This window comes from Lissotriton helveticus, chromosome 3_1 (assembly GCF_964261635.1).
Source record: "Lissotriton helveticus chromosome 3_1, aLisHel1.1, whole genome shotgun sequence".
NCBI lineage: Eukaryota > Metazoa > Chordata > Amphibia > Caudata > Salamandridae > Lissotriton > Lissotriton helveticus.
This window is the reverse complement of record NC_136061.1, coordinates 1,728,704,725-1,728,724,941: the sequence shown is the minus strand read 5'-3', so window position 1 is coordinate 1,728,724,941 and position 20,217 is coordinate 1,728,704,725.

The window sequence follows — 20,217 nt, the reverse complement described above, 5'->3', positions numbered from 1 at the left end:
CAATATTATGGCTGGGCCTGGTACAGGTGACAATGACGAGGATACTGTTGCTGCTGTCGGTAACGGCTGTGAGGGAAAGTGACTGCCTTCGGCAACAGAAGTGGACCTTGACTCCGGATGGCCTGCTGCTTCAGTAGTACTTGTGGTGTTTCCTGCAATTTCCTGCCACTCTTTTTCGAACCGAGTGTCTGACACAGCTAGCCAATGTTTGTACGTTGAAACATTTTTTTCATCAAAAGGAATGAATACTTTGCTGGTCAGTGCCTTTTTGTACCGTGGATCCAGAATAGTGGCACAAATGTAATGTTGTTCTGCATGTATTTTTTTATGCCTTTCATTGACAAGTAGGCGGCTTAATAAACTCTCTGCCAACCGATATGCGTCTTGTTTGTGAACATCAGCTCGGAACGTTGAAGACACCGCCTTCAGTTGTTGCTCTAGCATGAACAACAATGGGATAGCTTTGCCCAAACTACAGTCCTCCCTGATTACTTCACGGGTGAAGACCTCAAAAGGACGAAGCATGTCTGTCAGGCTTTTAACTAGGTCCCATTCCTCCGGCTCTAGCCTGATGTCTTTCATAGGAGCAGACCGTATGTTAATGCTATTGACATACTCATTGATTACCTTGTACTGCTCAAACAGACGTTCAAGCATGTAGAAGGTTGAGTAACAACGTGTTGCCACCTCCTGGATAAGTCCTTAGACTGGCACTCCACGCCTACGTTGAATGATCCTCATCTCCTTCCGGGCCTTAAAAAAATGGCTGAAATGTGTGCAGATTCTTCGGCAGGTGGTCAGTAACTTGCTTACTGTGTTTTCTCTTTTCAAGAAATGTTGAACAACAATGTTAATGCAGTGCGCCAAACACGGCACTCTGAAGTAGCCACCATCATGCATGGCCTTAACTATATTACTTTATTATTTGATAAACGGGTTGCACTCCTTTCTTCAAACTTTTAATCCAGATTTATTCAAACGAATTCTTCAAGGTAGCGTGCTCACTGTTGACGTGCCAAGCCCAAACTGCACGTAATGAACCAAACTCTGTCAAAAATTGGGGCTCTTCTTTTGCTCCAAATCAGTGGCGACAGCTTTTTTTCAAAAAGGTGCATTTGCATCTATTTCTTTTAAACTCATAATGTTTTTATCGTCGTTCTTTAATACTAATTTATCAGAGACTTCTTTATTCATCCATTTAACATCCTCCTGCAACGTGATGCATTTTTCATCGTTTCTCATGCTATGGTCGGCCTTTCGGGCCTTTCATCCCAAGCACGCACTGAAGCAATAGTTCTTCCAAAGCAGTTTATTGAAACCCAATGCATTTCGAACCTCAACGGGTTCTTCATCTGGGGTAACTGTAAATAACAATAAAACACATTTTGTAAAAAACTGATGTGTTCCTTTACCTCTTTTCATTTAAAAAAAATAAATATCCATTAATGAACATTTCAAAACTCGATGTCTGTTTTAAAATACTTATTTCCAAGAGTGACCCATTTCTTTCTGAATTCTACTCTTCCCATCCGCCTCATCTTAATCACCAGCTCCCCCCTCTCCATTCACAAACTCTTCTCTTTCCATTTCTATGCTTTCCTCTTTCTAACTGCTTACATAGGTACGAATCTGAACTTTGAACTTTTCTATGAAGAACTTCCACAGTAAATCCATCATTCCTTTGTCTGCCACAAACCCACTGGAAACCTCCTTTCATGAACAACTAACATTGCTATACCTTCCGATTCTGAAATAAATCTACCGTGCGTTTCTTTTCATTCTCTCCCCTCGCGTACCTGCTCGAAGCGTTATCTGTCTACATCCTCCTTCACGTAGCTGAGATTACCTCTTTGGCTAAACCTTCGTTTTGAAACCACTTCCAACGCCCTCTTACGTCTTCCCGCCCACTCTTCTCACTTTAATTATTTCACCTGGGCCACCCGCGCGCACCAGGGACACTTCAATTCCCATGGTGCAACATAATAAATCCGAAACGTAAATTAATGCTGCTCAACCATAAATGTCTCACATTCTTAAAAAACGGATTGTACATTGTGTTCCATGTATCAGTTCTTGTGTCTTATTTTACATCTCGTTTCTCGGTCACCACCCGACATCTTTAAAAATAAACGTCTTTAAAGAACCAGAATGTTTAACTTTGCAGGGGGATGTGGAACTCATCTTCTCAACTCAGTTTTTATCTCAATGGGTGCTAACCCGTGTAAGCGGCTTGCAAATTGACGTAATTAATTGATAAACGGGTTGCACTCCTTTCTTCAAACTTTTAATCCAGATTTATTCAAACGAATTCTTCAAGGTAGCGTGCTCACTGTTGACGTGCCAAGCCCAAACTGCACGTAATGAACCAAACTCTGTCAAAAATTGGGGCACTTCTTTTGCCCCAAATCAGTGGCGACAGCTTTTTTTCAAAAAGGTGCATTTGCATCTATTTCTTTTAAACTCATAATGTTTTTATCGTCGTTCTTTAATACTAATTTATCAGAGACTTCTTTATTCATCCATTTAACATCCTCCTGCAACGTGATGCATTTTTCATCGTTTCTCATGCTATGGTCGGCCTTTCGAGCCTTTCATCCCAAGCACGCACTGAAGCAATAGTTCTTCCAAAGCAGTTTATTGAAACCCAATGCATTTCGAACCTCAACGGGTTCTTCATCTGGGGTAACTGTAAATAACAATAAAACACATTTTGTAAAGAACTGATGTGTTCCTTTACCTCTTTTCATTTAAAAAAAAAAAATATCCATTAATGAACATTTCAAAACTCGATGTCTGTTTTTAAATACTTATTTCCAAGAGTGACCCATTTCTTTCTGAATTCTACTCTTCCCATCCGCCTCATCTTAATCACCAGCTCCCCCCTCTCCATTCACAAACTCTTCTCTTTCCATTTCTATGCTTTCCTCTTTCTAACTGCTTACATAGGTGCGAATCTGAACTTTGAACTTTTCTATGAAGCACTTCCACAGTAAATCCATCATTCCTTTGTCTGCCACAAACCCACTGGAAACCTTCTTTCATGAACAACTAACATTGCTATACCTTCCGATTCTGAAATAAATCTACCGTGCGTTTCTTTTCATTCTCTCCCCTCGCGTACCTGCTCGAAGCGTTATCTGTCTACATCCTCCTTCACGTAGCTGAGATTACCTCTTTGGCTAAACCTTCGTTTTGAAACCACTTCCAACGCCCTCTTACGTCTTCCCGGCCACTCTTCTCACTTTAATTATGTCACCTGGGCCACCCGCGCGCACCAGGGACACTTCAATTCCCATGGTGCAACATAATGAATCCGAAATGAATCCGGAGAGAATGAAAAGAAACGCACGGTAGATTTATTTCAGAATCGGAAGGTATAGCAATGTTAGTTGTTCATGAAAGGAGGTTTCCAGTGGGTTTGTGGCAGACAAAGGAATGATGGATTTACTGTGGAAGTGCTTCATAGAAAAGTTCAAAGTTCAGATTCGTACCTATGTAAGCAGTTAGAAAGGAAAGCATAGAAATGGAAAGAGAAGAGTTTGTGAATGGAGAGGGGGGAGCTGGTGATTAAGATGAGGCGGATGGGAAGAATAGAATTCAGAAAGAAATGGGTCACTCTTGGAAATAAGTATTTAAAAACAGACATCGAGTTTTGAAATGTTCATTAATGGATATTTTTTTTTTTTAAATGAAAAGAGGAAATGTACACATCAGTTCTTTACAAAATGTGTTTTATTGTTATTTACAGTTACCCCAGATGAAGAACCCGTTGAGGTTCGAAATGCATTGGGTTTCAATAAACTGCTTTGGAAGAACTATTGCTTCAGTGCGTGCTTGGGATGAAAGGCTCGAAAGGCCGACCATAGCATAAGAAACGATGAAAAATGCATCACGTTGCAGGAGGATGTTAAATGGATGAATAAAGAAGTCTCTGATAAATTAGTATTAAAGAACGACGATAAAAACATTATGAGTTTAAAAGAAATAGATGCAAATGCACCTTTTTGAAAAAAAGCTGTCGCCACTGATTTGGGGCAAAAGAAGTGCCCCAATTTTTGACAGAGCTTAACTATATTACTGCCATTATCCGTGGAAACATAACCCATCATGCGACTTCTTGGCACCAGCCATTTAGAGACCTTACTCTTAAACTCATCCAAAATGTTTAATGCAGTATGATATTTCTCCATGGCATACATGGCTACTGTTGCATGTTTCCGACTTGCCTTAAAAATTGTGGCATGGTCAACACCTGTAGACATCTTTTCTCTAACCCCTGCAAAAGAGCCCCAGTGTACAGTGAGGCACATGTAATCCACGGCTTGGCAACTGGTCCACATGTCTGTTGTCAGGTGGATATTGTGACCAGCATTCTGCTGCAAAGCTGACCCAATCGCTTCCAGCACATCTTCATGTAGTGTGGAACCGCAACTCAGGCATAATAGGACCGGCTAGGAACCTTTCATTTGGGGCAGGCTGTTGCCTCAAACTCTAGAAAACCCACCCCTTCCACGAAAGAAAAAGGGAGAAGGTCCAGTGCTAGCATTTTAGCCAGCTTTGCGTTATACAGACGTGCCGTTGGGTGGTTGCGTTCAAATGGCGCCTCCGACCAAAACATGCTTTTAATGGTGGTCTGAACCGTTTTCATATGTGATAATGATGATCCAGACTTCTTCAACCCAGTTAGGCTCATTGATGTACTTTTTCGCATTGGTGTCTCTCCCAGACGCTTAGTGTGCCTCATACATGTTGCGGTACAGGGTGTGGGCGCTACCACTGCAGTGCTGCTGCCAGGGGTACTGGGTGTACCAGAAAAAAATCTCTGTCGCTTCTTCACTTCCCCCCTGCATGATCAGCCCCTCGTCATCATCAGATGCAATGTGAATGGATACATTTGGATTTGTTGTACTTGTGGACTCCCGGATCTTCCTCATGTGCGCCTCCCAAATGATAGTGTGGTGTTTTTGGAGATGACCTCTCTGGCCTCCGGGACCATAGTTGGTACCAAGCTTACCCCGACTAACTACAGTTTTACAAATCGAGCAAACGACCATGTTTTCCGCCTTTTTGCTAACGCTAAAAAAGTCCCAAACTGGGGACTGGAGATGTCTGCTGGTGGTGGAGTTGCTACTTTCAATGCCAGATCAAGTGGAGGATGGGCGTGGCTGAGTTTGACTCTGTTGTGCACTTACAGCACCACTACTTGAGGTAATGGAGGTCGAGCTGGATGGAGGTCCCTGCCGGCCCTTCTGACGAGAAAATATGGAAGCTGTAGGTCGTATTGGTGTAGTAGTTAACTGCATTGGTGGTGGTACCAGTGCCACGCCGCCCACATCACGCTCAGCAGCAATTCGGGATAGGCTAAAAATGTCTGTCTGCTGCTTGTCCACTGGGCCTGGAGTGACGACTGTGATGACTGGTTCGGCGTCAGACTGTTCATCAGCAGCAGAATACACCACTTCTTGTTCGTCGTCATCATCACCCATAAGTGGAAGCCTTGCGGGAACCTTCCTTTTAGGCTTAGCTACCTTTGTCGGCTCATGGCGCAACTCACTCTCAGACTGCATTGGTGGGTTCCAATCAACATCAAGATCATCAGAAGGAAGGGGGCTTGAAGAAGAACTTGTAGTAGCCCTCAATGACCTTTTTCTTGCTGGGGATCTGGAATACAATGGATCATCATCAGGAGGAGTGGCTTCCTCGGATGATACCTCCGCTTCAATCTCGATTTCCTCATGTGCCCCTACTTCTGGCGGAACAAGCATTGTGGGCAGTTTTGCCGCTCCATGCGCCTCTAGTTGCGCCTCTCCATGCGCCTCTCCTCGCGCCTCTCCATGCGCCTCTCCTTGCGCCTCTTCTTGCGTCTCTCCTTGTGCCTCTCCTTGCGCCTCTACTTACGCCTCTCCTTGCGCATGTACTTGTGCTTGTACTAGTTGCACCTGTGGTTGTCATTGCGGCTGTGGTTGTTGAACACTCGTCAGATGAGTTACACCCTGCGTTGATTGGATGCTACTTTCTTGCGATGAGCCAACATCACTGGTCGATGGTGATTGATCAATTAAAGTGGCTGCCTCTGCAGCACTCATGGCCTTGGACCTAACTTGGTGTGGTAGCACTGAGCCCAATGAAGCAGAGGTGCTGCTCCCAGCTTGGTCCCCGGCGGGCCCCGCTGCTGCAGGCGTCGGTTTTTTTTTCCCCCAAAAAAGTGTCTGTAGGCACACCACTCTCCTTGGTAAGTGGCGCCACTTGCTTCTTCTGCTTCTTCTTACTGGCAGTGGCACTGGCAAATTTCTTGGTGGGGGAGCTACGGCCAACTTTCTTTGGGCCCATCTACTTCAGATGTCAGAACAGCAGGCCGCAGTTGCACGAGTTGCGGAGTTGTCTGTGGCGTTGTGCTGCACACACCGCAGCAGGACTTCTTCCTGGCAATGATGATGAACGATGACTGATTTGTGGTTCTTCTCTTGTGCACCTAAAAGCAAAGAAAGCCAGAGGAGCATCAGTTAAATAAATGTTACATATGTCGTGCTTCAATTAATATTTGCAACTAGGCATTTATTTTTACAACACACCCAAAACCGGAAAGACCCAAAATAAAAATTGCAATTCTAATCAAAAATGGATGTTTACATTGATAGAAGAGACACCCCACAGAAAGACTTGGTCCATGCACCACTGAGTACCCCTGGGCATAATGGATGAAAGCAAGGCAAACTGGGTGCAGGCCTGAACACACTGCCTGGCTTTAAAATGGCCCCTTGAGCCTTGACCACCACCACATGGCCAGGCCCTGCCTGTACCAGGCCTCAAAAAGGCCCCCACCCACATGGCCAGGCCCCAACAACACCCCAAAAAGTTGAAAAACACACCAGAATCACCCCAATCCAATGCCATCCAAGCCTTCAATGACGTTTAAATTCAAGACACCCCGCAGAAAGACTTGGTCCATGCACCTCTCAGTACCCATGGGCCTACTGGCTAGTGTGGCTTTACAGGCACCCCAAAATTAAAAAAGAAATTCCACATGTAACAGTGACCTAAAATTCCATGACATAATTGAGATTTAAGTTCAACCAAACTCACAGAAACAGTTGTATCATGCACCCATGACTAACCCTGGGCCTACTGCATACTGTGGCTACCCATAATATGTTTTTTTAAAGTTGTGAAAAAGTTTTAAAATTGTAGTTGCAGCAACTGCAATGCCCCAAACAAACAACACCAACTTACTTGTAAAATCTCAAATTCAAAAGTGATCCAAACTCCAAAGTCCAAAAAGTCCTCAAATACAAATATCCAGCAGCAGCCACAAAAAGTAATCCTTCCAGCTCCAGATCCAGATGAAAAGTGAACAGTTGTAGCATCCTCTGATTAGGGGATGGCCCTCTAGGCACAGCTCTAAATCCACTGTATAGCGTTAAATTCTTCAATGAAATAATCCAATGAAAGTTTTCCTTAAATAAGGTATTTTCTTTTATTCAGCAGCAAATTGTATTTATTAACTTCTTATATCTCTCGTCTTCTATTCAAACTGTTGAACATTACACTTCTTTCAACTTTCATTTTCAAAGGCGTTCCCAATGCATTTCGTGCACTAGGTGCACTTCTTCCGGGAAATATCTCAACCAAAAATCAATGAACTCATGTTGAGGATAACATCCTACAAAACGTAGGTATTCAATGTTCTATTAAAAGTGACTTAATGATCCAGTGTGATACCGTGATGAGTATCTGTTGGAAAGTGAAGTTAATTCCGTGTTATTCGTAAAAAAGGTGGATAATAGAAAAGGTTGCGTGAAGCGGTCTTGTGTCTCGATGGATTTTAATAAAAGAATGGTGCCCAAATCACGTGAATAAAAGTGAGATGATCTTTCAAAGATCTTAACAGTTTCTCGAGATGGAAAGTAGGTGATATAAATCCAAGGTGCATGTGTAATTAAATAGTCCTAATTATTCACCATTCCGATATGGCGTCGATACTAACTCACGGATAACTATTAGTCCCATTTCGATCTCGAAACTATAACCGCAGAGTGAAAGCCGGGTCGTCCTCGACTCCGACATGACCGCGTAGGAGAGAAAATTAAAATCAGTTCACTTCACGATGGCAGGTAAGACGCCTTTACTTCCACATTTTAAATGAATCACCGCACTTAACCAAGTAAGAGATCTGATTCTCATCCGTTAATAATGCATATCTTTTTTTTGCATTTAATACCCGTTAATAATGCACGTTTCTTTTTTACTGCACTTATAAGTCCCCATTTAATTACAGTTGATGTTTGTCACCCATAATATCCAGTGAGAAGGGCGACACTATTTTATTGTCAAAACAAAAAACTAATTTGATGTTTTAAGTACATCGCCTCAACAAAATTCTAGCGTTACATATCATTTTGCAATGAGTACAGATGCAGATAATGGCAATTACCTCTTTATTGACATACCCATTAAGACAGAGGTTAGCCTAGTAAATCGTTCCTTGGAACTTGAACATCGGTGGACAATGGGTGTGGTCACCAAAAGAGATTAATAATGAAAACAGGTTATTAAAACTTAAGGAGAATAGATGTCTCACGGCTTCAAGTTCCAGCGTTTTTCAGCCCAACGTGGGTGAGATACTGCCATGCACAAGAAGGGGCAGTAAGGAATTTTCGATCAGGCCTCTAGCATTCTGCAATGTAAGAAACAGCAAGGAGGAGGTTTTTGAAGGAAAATTCCCCACGCCGTTGGACGTGAAAAGAGTTTCTCACTATAAAAAAGCTATTAACTGGAAAATGTATGATGGGGGTATAGGGGACGGGGAACATCCAAGTGGCAGCAGGAGGGGTGGTAGTGTAGGGAATAGCAGGATGGTAGCACACTTTTGGTGGACGATGATAATGAATCTTTAAAAGAAGGAGACATTGCGGATGAGGGGGAACTATTGCAAGGTTTTCAGGAATCTACAAGGGATAAGGGAGGGTGTACTAAAAATGTCTCTAGAATTTATTTTTCGCAGGACAAAGAAAGCGAAGGCACTCAGGGCAGACCCAGTTCAAGACACCGAAACAAAGGAATGAAGAAAAGAGTTTTGATTGAAGAACGTACATCTACAAACCCAGGTGAGGTACACACACAGTTTATTCACAAATGTTTACGGGTAGATAAAAGTGTAGGAACAGACAGTAAACATATTAAGGTCACAGTGCAAGATACTGTCAGTCAGATTTTCAAACAAGGTGAGATTGCAGATGACAAGGTTAAAATTACAGTAAGTTCAGATAAAAATACTAAGGCAGAGGCTGAGGTACAAAGTACATCAACTTTGAGTCGTTTACCTTATATGGGTTTGTCCATGCCACTGGGTGCTCATTTAAATAAGGCTATGAAAGAAAAGATTGGGAAAGGGGAGTTTATTGACGTGTTTAAACTTCTTCATAGGGAAATACAAGCAAAAGAAGGTTCAAGGGAGGAAGCGTGGGAGTTGGCAAAGAGGCTGGGTGGAAACTAATATAGATACATGGACATCAGCCTTCCTTATTTTCGCCAGTGTATTCTGCGAAAAGTTTCTTGATAGGTCTGTGGCGATTTTTAAATATTTAGACACGATTCGGAAAGCCTCCACAGAATTTGGGGGTTATGCCTGATTGCACTACGATGAGGAGTTCAGAGCCAGACTAGTTTTAATTCCAGATAAGCCATGGGGGGAGGTAGATAATGAACTCTGGGTCCATGGACGTACCTTCAACTGACTCCACCATCCATGCATACGGCTAGCGGCCTAGCGGTTCCTAATCGGCCTTTTCAGAACAGACCCACACTGGGGAGGTGGGTATTTGGAATAGACCCTAAACTTTTATATCCGGCGTATGCTGGAATTTTAATAAAGGATACTGTACGAAAAACCCTTGGAAATATAAGCACAAGTGCTCAAGGTGTGGTGGAAAGCACGCTGTTATGCAATCTTTTGGAGAGCAATCAAATTAGGGAGGAGGGGTTCCAAGCAGGAAGAGGTTTTGCTTTTCAGTCTGGGAACAAGAGCTTCTACTCCAATTAAGGTGGACAAATTATGTAAATAGTTAAATTCCTATCCTGATACGCAGGTAGCAACAATATTAGAATGGGGTTTCAGAGAAGGGTTTAAATTTGGATATCAAGGGCCTAGATATTTCAGATTTGCAAACAACTTAAAGTCTGTAAATTAATTTCCACACATTGTTAGGAAAAAATTACTGGCAGAGATGAAGGAGAGGAGGATGGCAGGCCCTTTCGATTAATGGCTGTTAGACAATCTCATTCTTTCCCCATTAGGTGTGGTTCCTAAGAAAACAGAAGGGGAATTCTGGATGATCTAACATCTATCATGGCCTCAAGGCTTCTCTGTTAATGACTTTATTGGAAGGGAAGGCTCCATGGTCCAATTTGCTTCTGTAGATTCAGCATTAGAAATGATAAGAATCACAGGGAAGGACTCTGAATTACGTAATTGTGACATAGAGTCTGCTTTCAGACTATTGCCAGTGCACCCCTCTGATTTTATGTTGCTTGGTATCCATTTTGAAGGAAAAAAAATTGTGGATAAGGCCCTGTTCATGGGTTGTGCAATATCATGCAGGCTGTTTGAATCTTTTAGTTCATTCCTACTGTGGTGCTTCTCTTTTCGTACAGGACATAATGGAGTGAAGCACTAACTTGATGATTTTGTATTCATGGGACCTGCAGGTTCCCAGCAGTGTGGAAAAGCATTTAAGGATTCGAAGAGTTTACACAAGACATGAGGGTTCCTCTAGCGGAAGACAAAACAGAAGGCCCCCGTTGTTGTTTAACATATCTCTGCATTGAAATAGATACGCATAGAATGGAAGCTAGACTCCCTGAGAAGAAAATAATCTAAATAACCAGACTATTGGAATATGCAAGTAAAGCGGACAAATTGACATTGTCCGAAGTTCAGTGTTTGTTAGGTCATCTAAATTGCGCCTGGAAGGTCATACGGACAGGCAGAACATTTTGCCGGCGTCTGGGTTTTTTCATGTCTGGCATTCAACTACCGCATCATAGAATCAGGATAATTGCCAATATGCGGGAAGATTTCGAGGTGTGGTTAAGGTTCTTGAAAAAAGTTTAACGGCGTCACAATCTGGTCGTTAGATGAGGATTTTGTTTGGCAGGTGCAATTATTCTCAGATGCTTCCGGTGCCAACGGTTTCGGCCTCTTTTGGGAGTAAAATGGTGCGCAGAAAAATGGCCAGCCAGAGGGGTAGCAGAAAAGAAAAGCATAGCTTTCCTGGAATTTTTTTCCATTGATAGTTGCTTTGGCTGGGAAACGAAGCTGGCAAATAGAACAGTGTTGTATAATGTAGATAACAGAACTGTAGTGGATTTAGTAAACGGTCAGAAAGCCAAGGATAAACAGTTGTTACAGTTGTTACAAGTATTCATGCTAGACTGTTTAACATAATATTTTAATTTAAATATATTGCAGGAGTTGAAAATAACATTGCAGATGCCCTATCTCGATTTCAGTGGAAGAGATTCTGTGGCTTGCGCCCAGAGCGGATCTACTGAAAATTCAGGTACTCAGCGAGATATGGGATTTGGTGAAATGAATGCTCATCAACTCATCAAAAACTCATTAGCAAAGAGTACCAAACTGGCATACAGAAGAGCTTGGCTGGAGTTCTTAGATTCAGGTGCTACGTATAGAGTTCATGATAGTGAAGGGTTGCGGCAGCGCAGAGAAGACATAGTTAAGTTCATTATGCATAATATAGAAAGGAGCATTTCTTCTACAACAATAGCTGGGAAACTAGCTGGAGTGTCATTCTATGGGAAGTTCTTTTGGGGATACGAGCCATCGGCAGGGGAGAAGGGTAGGAGAATCCTGCAAGGTTGGGCAAAAGCAAAATAGAAAGGGCTATATAAAAGAGAGCCAATATCTTTAAAATTATTGTATAAGATAACACTCAGCTTGTACGAGATTTGTTTTTCTGCATTTGAATATCATTTGTTCAAGCTTTGCATGATTTGGCTCTTTTTTGGTGCTTTCCGGATATCTGAATTGTTAGGCACTGCTATTCATGATGATGTCAAAGTACAGAAAGTATCTCTGGTTCATTCATATATAGGGATTTTTCTTGAACGCTCAAAAACAGACCAAACAGGTAAAGGTTCAAGAGTAATTTTACAAACCATAGGCGGTCCATTGTGCCCTAAACAAGCATGGTTAGATTTTCTAGCAATAGGAGGTACAACTTCAAATTTTATTTTCCGGCACCTGGATGCGTCTCAGCTCAAAGCTTCCCAGTTGCTGTCAATCTTAATCAATAAATCAATCACAAGATTTGTAAAGCGCACTACTTACCCGCGAGGGTCTCAAGGCGCTGAGGGAGAGGAGGGAGGGGTTGCCGCTACTGGTCGAATAGCCAGGTCTTGAGTCGTCTCCTGAAGGTCAGCAGGTCTTGGGTCTGTCGTAGGTTGAGGAGAAGGGTGTTTCAGATCTTGGCGGCTCTGTGGGAGAAGGATCTGCCTCCGGTGATGGTTCTCTGAATGCGCTGGACTGTGGCCAGGGAGAGGTCGGTGGAGAGGAGGTGACAGTTGGGAATATAGAAGGAGAGTCGACTGTTGGGGTAGGCTGGGCCGGTCTTATGGAGTGCCTAGTGTGTGTGGATCAGGAGTTTGAACGAGATTCTCTTGTCGACGGGGAGCCAGTGCAGGTTTTTCAGGTGGGGGGTGATATGGCTGTGGCATGGAATGTCAAGGATCAGGTGTGCAGAGGCGTTTTGGATTCTTTGCAGTCGTTTGATGAGCTTGGTCGGGGCTCCTGCGTAGAGGGCGTTTCCGTAGTCGAGACTGCTGCTGACGATGGCCTGGGTAACTGTTCTTCTCGTGTCTGTCGGGATCCACCTTTAGATCTTGCGGAGCATACAGAGGGTGTTGAAGCAGGAGGAGGAGACTGCGTTGACTTGCTTGGTCATGGTGAGCGTTGAGTCGAGGATGACTCCCAAGTTGATTGCATGGACGGTTGGTGTCGGGGGTGCCGCTAGTGACAAGGGCCACCAGGAGTCGTCCCAGGCTGATGGGTTGGAGCCGAGGATGAGGCTCTCTGTCTTGTCTGTGTTCAGCTTAAGTCGGCTGCACTTCATCTAGTTGGCAACGGCTTTCCATCCTTCGTGGAGGTTGGATTTGGCGGTGAGGGGGTCCTTGGTGAGGGAGAGGATCAGTTGAGTGTTGTCGGCATAGGAGATTATATTGAGGTTGTGCTGTCGGGTAATGCATGTGAGTGGAGCCATGTAGATGTTGAACAGTGTCGGGCTGAGGGAAGATCTCTGGGGAACGCCGCAGATGATCTCGGAGGCTTTGGATCGGAATGGGGGGAGGGGGACGCTCTGGGTTCTGCCAGAGAGGAAGGAGGTGATCCAATCCAGGGCCTTGTCTCAGATCCCTGCATCCCTGCGAAGGGTGCAGTGGCAGACAGTGTCGAAGGTGACGGAGAGGTCCAGGAGAATGAGGGCCGCCGTCTCGCCATTGTCCAGCAGGATCCTGATGTCCTCTGTGGTGGCAATGAGGGCGGTCTCGGTGCTGTGGTTGCTGCGGAATCCTGACTCGGAGAGGTCCAGGATGCTGTTATCTTTGAGGTAGCGGGTGAGCTGTCTGTTGACGATCTTCTCAATGACCGTAGCGGGGAATGGAAGCAGGGAGATGGGCCGGAAGTTCTTAAGTTCTTATGGTCGCTCTGGTCCGCCTTGGGTTTTTTGAGGTGGGCGTTGATCTCTGCGTGTTTTCAGCTCTCTGGGAAGGTCCCGGTCTCGAAGGAGAGGTTGATGACGTTGCACAGGTAGGGTGTGATGGAGCTTCCGGCTTTGTTGAAGATATGGTGTGGAAAAGGGTCTGATGGGGAGCCAGAGTGGATTGTGCCCATGGTCTTGATTGTGTCCTTGGTATTCACGTTGACCCAGGCTGTCAGGGGGTCGTGGTCGATGGAGTGCGGTGGGTCTAATGTGTCGGGCCTGTTGGGAGTCGAAGCTGTCGTGGATGTCAGCGATCTTGCGGTGGAAGAAGGTGGCGCGGGAATCACACAGGTCTTGCGTCAGCGGGATGTCGTTGGAGCTGGGGTTGGAAAGTTCCTTCATGATGCTGATGAGCTCCTTGCTGTTGTATGCGTTGTTGTAGAGGTGGTCTTTGAAGGAGGTCCTCTTTGCGGACCTGAAGAGGTGATGGTGGTTGCGGATGGTGTCTTTGTGGGCTGTGCGGCTGTCAGGCGTCTTCTCGCTGTGCCATTTGTTCTCCAGTTTCCGGCAGGTGCGCTTGGATGCTAGGAGTTCCGGGGTGAACCAGCTGGCTCTCTTGCTGGTGTTTTTGTACGTTGTTTTTTTCAGCGGGGCTAATGTGTTGGTGCAGTCGCCCATCCATCGTCTGAAATTGCGGGTGGCGTCGTCGGAGTTGGAAGGGTGGGTAGTGGGCTGAGTGTGAGGATTGTCTGGAGTTGGACTACGGGGACTATGCTCCAGCATCTATGGGGATCTGTAGGGTGCGGTGGTGTGCGGCGGGTTTCTGAAAGGTGAAGTGGATGTAGTGGTGGCCGGTCCAGGTGAGTTCGGGGGTGTGGCTGAAGGAGACGTGGGAGCTTGAGGAGAAGACGGCGTCGAGCGTGTGTCCGGCGATGTGGATCTGCGTCATGATGAGCTGTTTCAGTCCAAGGTTGGCGAGGTTGTCGATCAAGGTGGAGGAGTTGCTGTCGTTGTTGTTCTCTAAGTGAAAGTTCAGGTCTCCGAGGAGGATGTAGTCGGTGGAGGTCAGGGCGTGCATGCTGATAAAGTCAGCGATGGAGTCACTGAACTGGGGTCGGGGTCCGGGGGGTCTGTAGATGAGGGTGCCTCTTACGGTGGTGTTGGGATCTGTGTGGATCTGGAAGTGCATGTGTTCGGCGGTGCTGAGTGTGTCGTTGGTGCTGGTCGAGACACTGATGGTGTCTTTGTGGACGATGGCGATTCCTCCTCCGACTCCATTGGTGTGGTCTCTGTGGGTGATCTTGTAGCTGGCGGGGATGGCTATGGGGATGTTGGGTGCCGAGGATTCGTTCATCCAGGTCTCTGTCAGGAAGGCGACGTCCGGTGATGAGTTGTCGACGAGGTCCCAGAGCTCAACGGCGTGTTTGCGTGCGGAGCGGGAGTTTAATAGGATGCACCGGAGATGGTTGAGGTCCTTCTCGGCGGGAGTCTCGGGGTCTCCAAGGCAGGAGAAGATGCAGTTCCAGCAGGTGATGGGACCATGAGTGCGTTTCAGGGTGGCTTTGAAGCAGGTGGAGGTCCGTCCTGGGTTGAGAGCGATGAGGGTGCTGGCGTCGTACCGTCCATCACCACCCCCTTTTGTACCACTTTTGGCCGCCATAAGTGTGGCAGGGAATGCTCAGACGTGAGTCCCTTGCTCACTTTGCCACTGGATTCAAGCAAGCCGGGCTGAAGACGGCTGGAATGCCAGAAACCGGTCCTCGGAAGCTTGTTTCCGGTCCAGGGAAGACATGGCTTGGAAGTTCGGGCTGGACTGTTCCCATGAGGCACAGGGTCAGACTGATTTGCATATAGCTATGTCTGAACTGGGGTGGCAGAGTGGGCTAAAGAACGGTGATGGATTAAACCCAGATCCTTTGACTGGGTGTGAGTGTTTGATTGATTCAGATGCTCCGTCCATCACCACCCCCTTTTGTAACGGCGTCGTATCGGAGGCGGTCTTCGTGGCGGATGCGGCGGCCAGGGGTTCTGGCACTGGACGCGGTCCTGGTGTGGATGGGCGCAGATGGGCTTGCCTTAGGCGCACCTTCAGCGCGGCCGCTGCGCGCGGCTGCACAGCGGCCACCATATATGATGACGTGGGAGGGAGGAACAGCTGGGAGGTGGGAGACAAGAGCAGCGAATGGTGAGCGAGGGGGCGGGCCGCAGGGGACACCGCGGTGGGAAACGGGAGGGCAAAAGGGGTACAGAAATCAGAAGGGGTACAGGGGGGCACATAAATCTTAAGGAAATCATTAAAGAAACTGGGGGAAAATCCTGTCAATTTTGGTATACACTCATTCTGCATTGGTGCAGCTTCAGAAGCGGCCAGATGGGGAGATTCTCATAGGGATGTTAAGAAACTGGGGCGTTGATCTTCAGATTGTTGTTTACGTTATATTAGAGAGTTAGAATATGAAGTTTAGGAGCAGAGATATTAATAGTTTTTTCTTTTTAGGTTTGGTGGCAAGTTTATCATTGTCACAGTGACAAGTTTGGACAATTGGACATTCATTTGTCAAATGGGCTGCAAAACAATCAGAAAAAAAGGCATTTCGGGAAGAATTTGGGTTTTAGTTCTGAAGAAGTGTCTGTGTCATGGTTTGGGGAAAGTGGCATAAAGTGGGGTCAGTTTATGCCTTTGATGAGTGAGCTGTCATTTAAGAATAAACCCAAAGTTGTTCTGATCCACCTGTGGGAAAATGACCTAGTGCAGTTATGAGGTCTTGGGTTACTTATAGAGATGAAAACAGATTTGGAACTTTTTCAAAGAACTGGTCCAAAACAAAGCTTGTCTTAACAGCATTGATGCCACGCAGAATTTGGAGGGGGCAGAGAGATTTATGGCAGTTGAAAGAGCGTGAAGGAAAGTGAACAGAGATTTACAACGTTTTTGTTCTATTAATGGAATATATTGATTAATTAAGGGCGAAATCACAAAAGACGATTACAAGTTTTTTAGGCACATTGGTGTTCATTTATCCTTTATTGACAATGAAATTTATATCTTAAACATAAAAGAGATGGTTTCGAAAATTCTTGAAATACAAACATGGTGTTGAAAATAAGTTGTTGGAGCGACAGCATTACTGTTTATTCAATAGATACACAAGCTAGTTTGAGTGTTTCTTAAGTCAAGCCCCCCTTTTTTCTACATCCACCCCACCTCTCTTTTTTCCCTTGTTTTATTAAATTAAGGTGGCAGGATCCTTTTATATTATTGTGGATACGTTATCAACTGTTTGGCGACAGCGTGCATGTGTGCTTACAGACATATCATTTGTTAATGAATGAATAAAGTTTTCACCTGTTTAGCGACATTGGAGGTATGTTTTATTTTAACTGATGACAAGCGTCCAGTTTATAATGTGCTTTTTATTTAAACGTGGGGACGGGAAAAACTCCTGGGTTAGGGTTTTTCCTGGTGGCAGAGTTGGAGGAGATCAAGACAGGCAGGAAGGGTTGGGGGCATTAGGAATATCTTCAAACAGAGGGAAGCAAGGGAGCGAGGTTGGAGGCAAGAGGTAGGCAGGAGATGTAGTTAGGGGTTTGGGGTGGAGGATTAATCCAAACAATGTTGGGAAGGTTTGTTGATGGGGTATATTGCTTAGGGGCAGGGGGTGTTAGTTTGGAATATTTATTGAAGCCTGATTTGTATATAAATATGTATCGATTTTCCTACCTATGAAATAAAGCGGCCTTTTACCCCATTTTTGGACTGTGGACATGCTTATTGCCCGATGAGGGCTCCTGGGATTGGCATTCGCAGATTGTCCACCCCCTGGCAGCTTCTGGCATTTAATATGGCCCAGGACAGGAGGTAATGTCTATTGGCTGGAGCTACTCAGTGCGAGCACCAAGAGTGTGAAATTTCCATTGCGCACTTGCTCCTGTGCGCAGTGAGGTAGGGAAGCGAAATTTGGCCCGCCCTCCCACCCTTGAATTGATTATTTTTTATTGTCTTCTATTTCATGTAAAAAAATATGTATTTTTCTTGGTGGTTGTCGCTTAGATAGGTGGCAAAGTTGGAGGAGATATAGACAGGCAGGAAGGGTTGGGGTCATTAGGCATAGCTTCAGACAGAGGGAAGCAAGGGAGCGAGATTGGCGGCAAGAGGTAGGCGGGAGATGTAGATAGGGGTTTGGGATGGGGGATTAGGCCAAACAATGTTGGGTAAGTTTGTTGATGGTGTATATTGCTTAGGGACGGGGGTGTTAGTTTGGAATATGTATTGATGCCTGATTTGTATATAAATATGTATCGATTTGCCTACCTGTCCAATAAAGTGGCCTTTTACCCCATTTTTGGACTGTGGACGTGTTTATTGCCCGAAGTGCTTTCTAACTTTAATCACGCGCATTTGATAATCCGTTACATGGCGCTGGGTACACTTGGTGCAAAGTTAGTGAGGAATAGGAAAATGGCTATGTTCTTGTGGCAACCACATTTTCTAAACTGAAAAGTTCTTTAAACCTGGGCAGGAAATACTATTAGTACATGGTCATAGTTTACTCCAAGCGGTTTATCTGATCAATCTGTTTCAAAACCCAGAATGGGGAATAACAAAGCATTTCTGTTTTACCAACTGGTAAAATAGTACACGTTTTTGCTTTTCGAGGTGTTTGCTTTCGTGAAATGTTGAGACCAGCGTTCCAAGGAAGGAGGGTGAAGCGAGATGACTGTTGGAGTGAGACAGAGCCGTTGTGCTGCTGACAGCTGCCTGTATTTACTGCGACTTGTAAGGAAAAAATATGGCCTAGATGTATCAAGATTCCATTTTGCGAATCTTAAATAGCGATTTTTAGCGAATCGCTATTTAGAATTCGCAAAATGGAATGTATGTAAAAAATCGCTTTTTTTTAGCGATTCCTTTTTATTCCTTATTTGCGAATTCGCATTTTGCGAATTCGCAATTAAGGAATAAGTTCCAATGCATTCCTATGGGCCAGGAGGCCCATAGGAATGATTGTTTAGGAATTCTCAAATTGCGAATTCGCAATTTGCTAATCGCAATTTGAGAATTATTTCAAGGGTGCAGGGGTGTCTCAAAGACACCCTGCTGCACCCCTGAAATGTACATGTGTGTGCATATGGTGCACATACATGCCCTAAGGGCATGTGTGTGCGTCACATGCCACCCTAAAAAATGTCAATTATTGCATTTTTAAATGAATTCGTAAATTAACATCAACTACAATTTGGTGTTAATTTGCGAATTCTTAAACATAATTCGCAATGTAAAAATGCTACATACATTGCATTTAAGGAATCGCAAAAATAGAGATTCCTTAAATGCTATAGCAAAATAAGGAATCGCAAATTTTTGCGATTCCTTATTTTGCTAATTTCTCATACATCCCAAAAGATGCAAAATGTCCGTTTACGATTCGTTAAGGCCGAAATTCTGCGAATTTCGGCCTTAACGAATCGCAAAAGGCTTGATACATCTAGGCCTATATATTTACTTACATCTGGCTACTGCGTCATCCCTTTTTAACATTTAGCCATGCAAATTCTTCAAGATAAGCCGTGGAGGGAACTGCAGTGGGAAAAATCCATAGTCTAAGCATGGTTTGTGCGTGATTTGTAATCCAAAATCAGGCGCAAATTCGAACCTCGAATTAACTCAGGGACCTGAAATGACATTTTTAATTTCAAAACCCATATGTATTGTGATTGTTACATTCTGTCAATTGGTTTGAAAATTGCATTTCTTCTAATTTCATATGCTTCATTTAGTGTTCCTTCGCCGGCAACATATGGTCTGGCTGACATCCATTTTAAAGATCTGTTCTGTGTTAATATGTTCTGCAGCCTGGGGACACACCAGATTATGTGTCATTTGCAGTTTGTCTTGTTTCTGCCATGTGGCCGGGCCTGCAGATCTGATGTTAATGTTCATTGGGACCAAGAATAGTCCCGTATTTTACAGCATAAGGGCGAGCCTAGGCCCAGTGATGGAAGGGGAGGAAGGGACTTGACTGTCTATATCAGTGATGCTTAGCCAATAGTCCAGGAACCCCTGCAAGTCAGTAACCCCTACACAGGGGTGCTGTTACTGTCTAGAAAATGAAATATTTATAAGATTAATAAAGTATATCTAAATAAAGAAGCATAGTTGCAAATTGATGTTAAAACGTTCTGTAAGTGTGAAGAAATTTGAAATTCGAGTCTAAAAATCAGGTTGGTATCTTTATCTTGATTCGCTGGAGCAGATCAAGTACAGCAAATGATGGGTGGCCTCAACTGAAGGGCTGGCAAAAAGATAGCATGCACTAAAAGCAGAAAATACAAACCTATATGTTGTAGTTTAGCATATCTCTTCCATTTAAGAATTAAAAACAGAATTTACAAACCCTCTAATCTTCCATTAAAATACGAATTTGGATTTTGCAATATTTGATTGTAAATTAATTAAAAGTGTGCAATATGTATGTACTTTGTTGGTGTATACTTGTTTCTGACT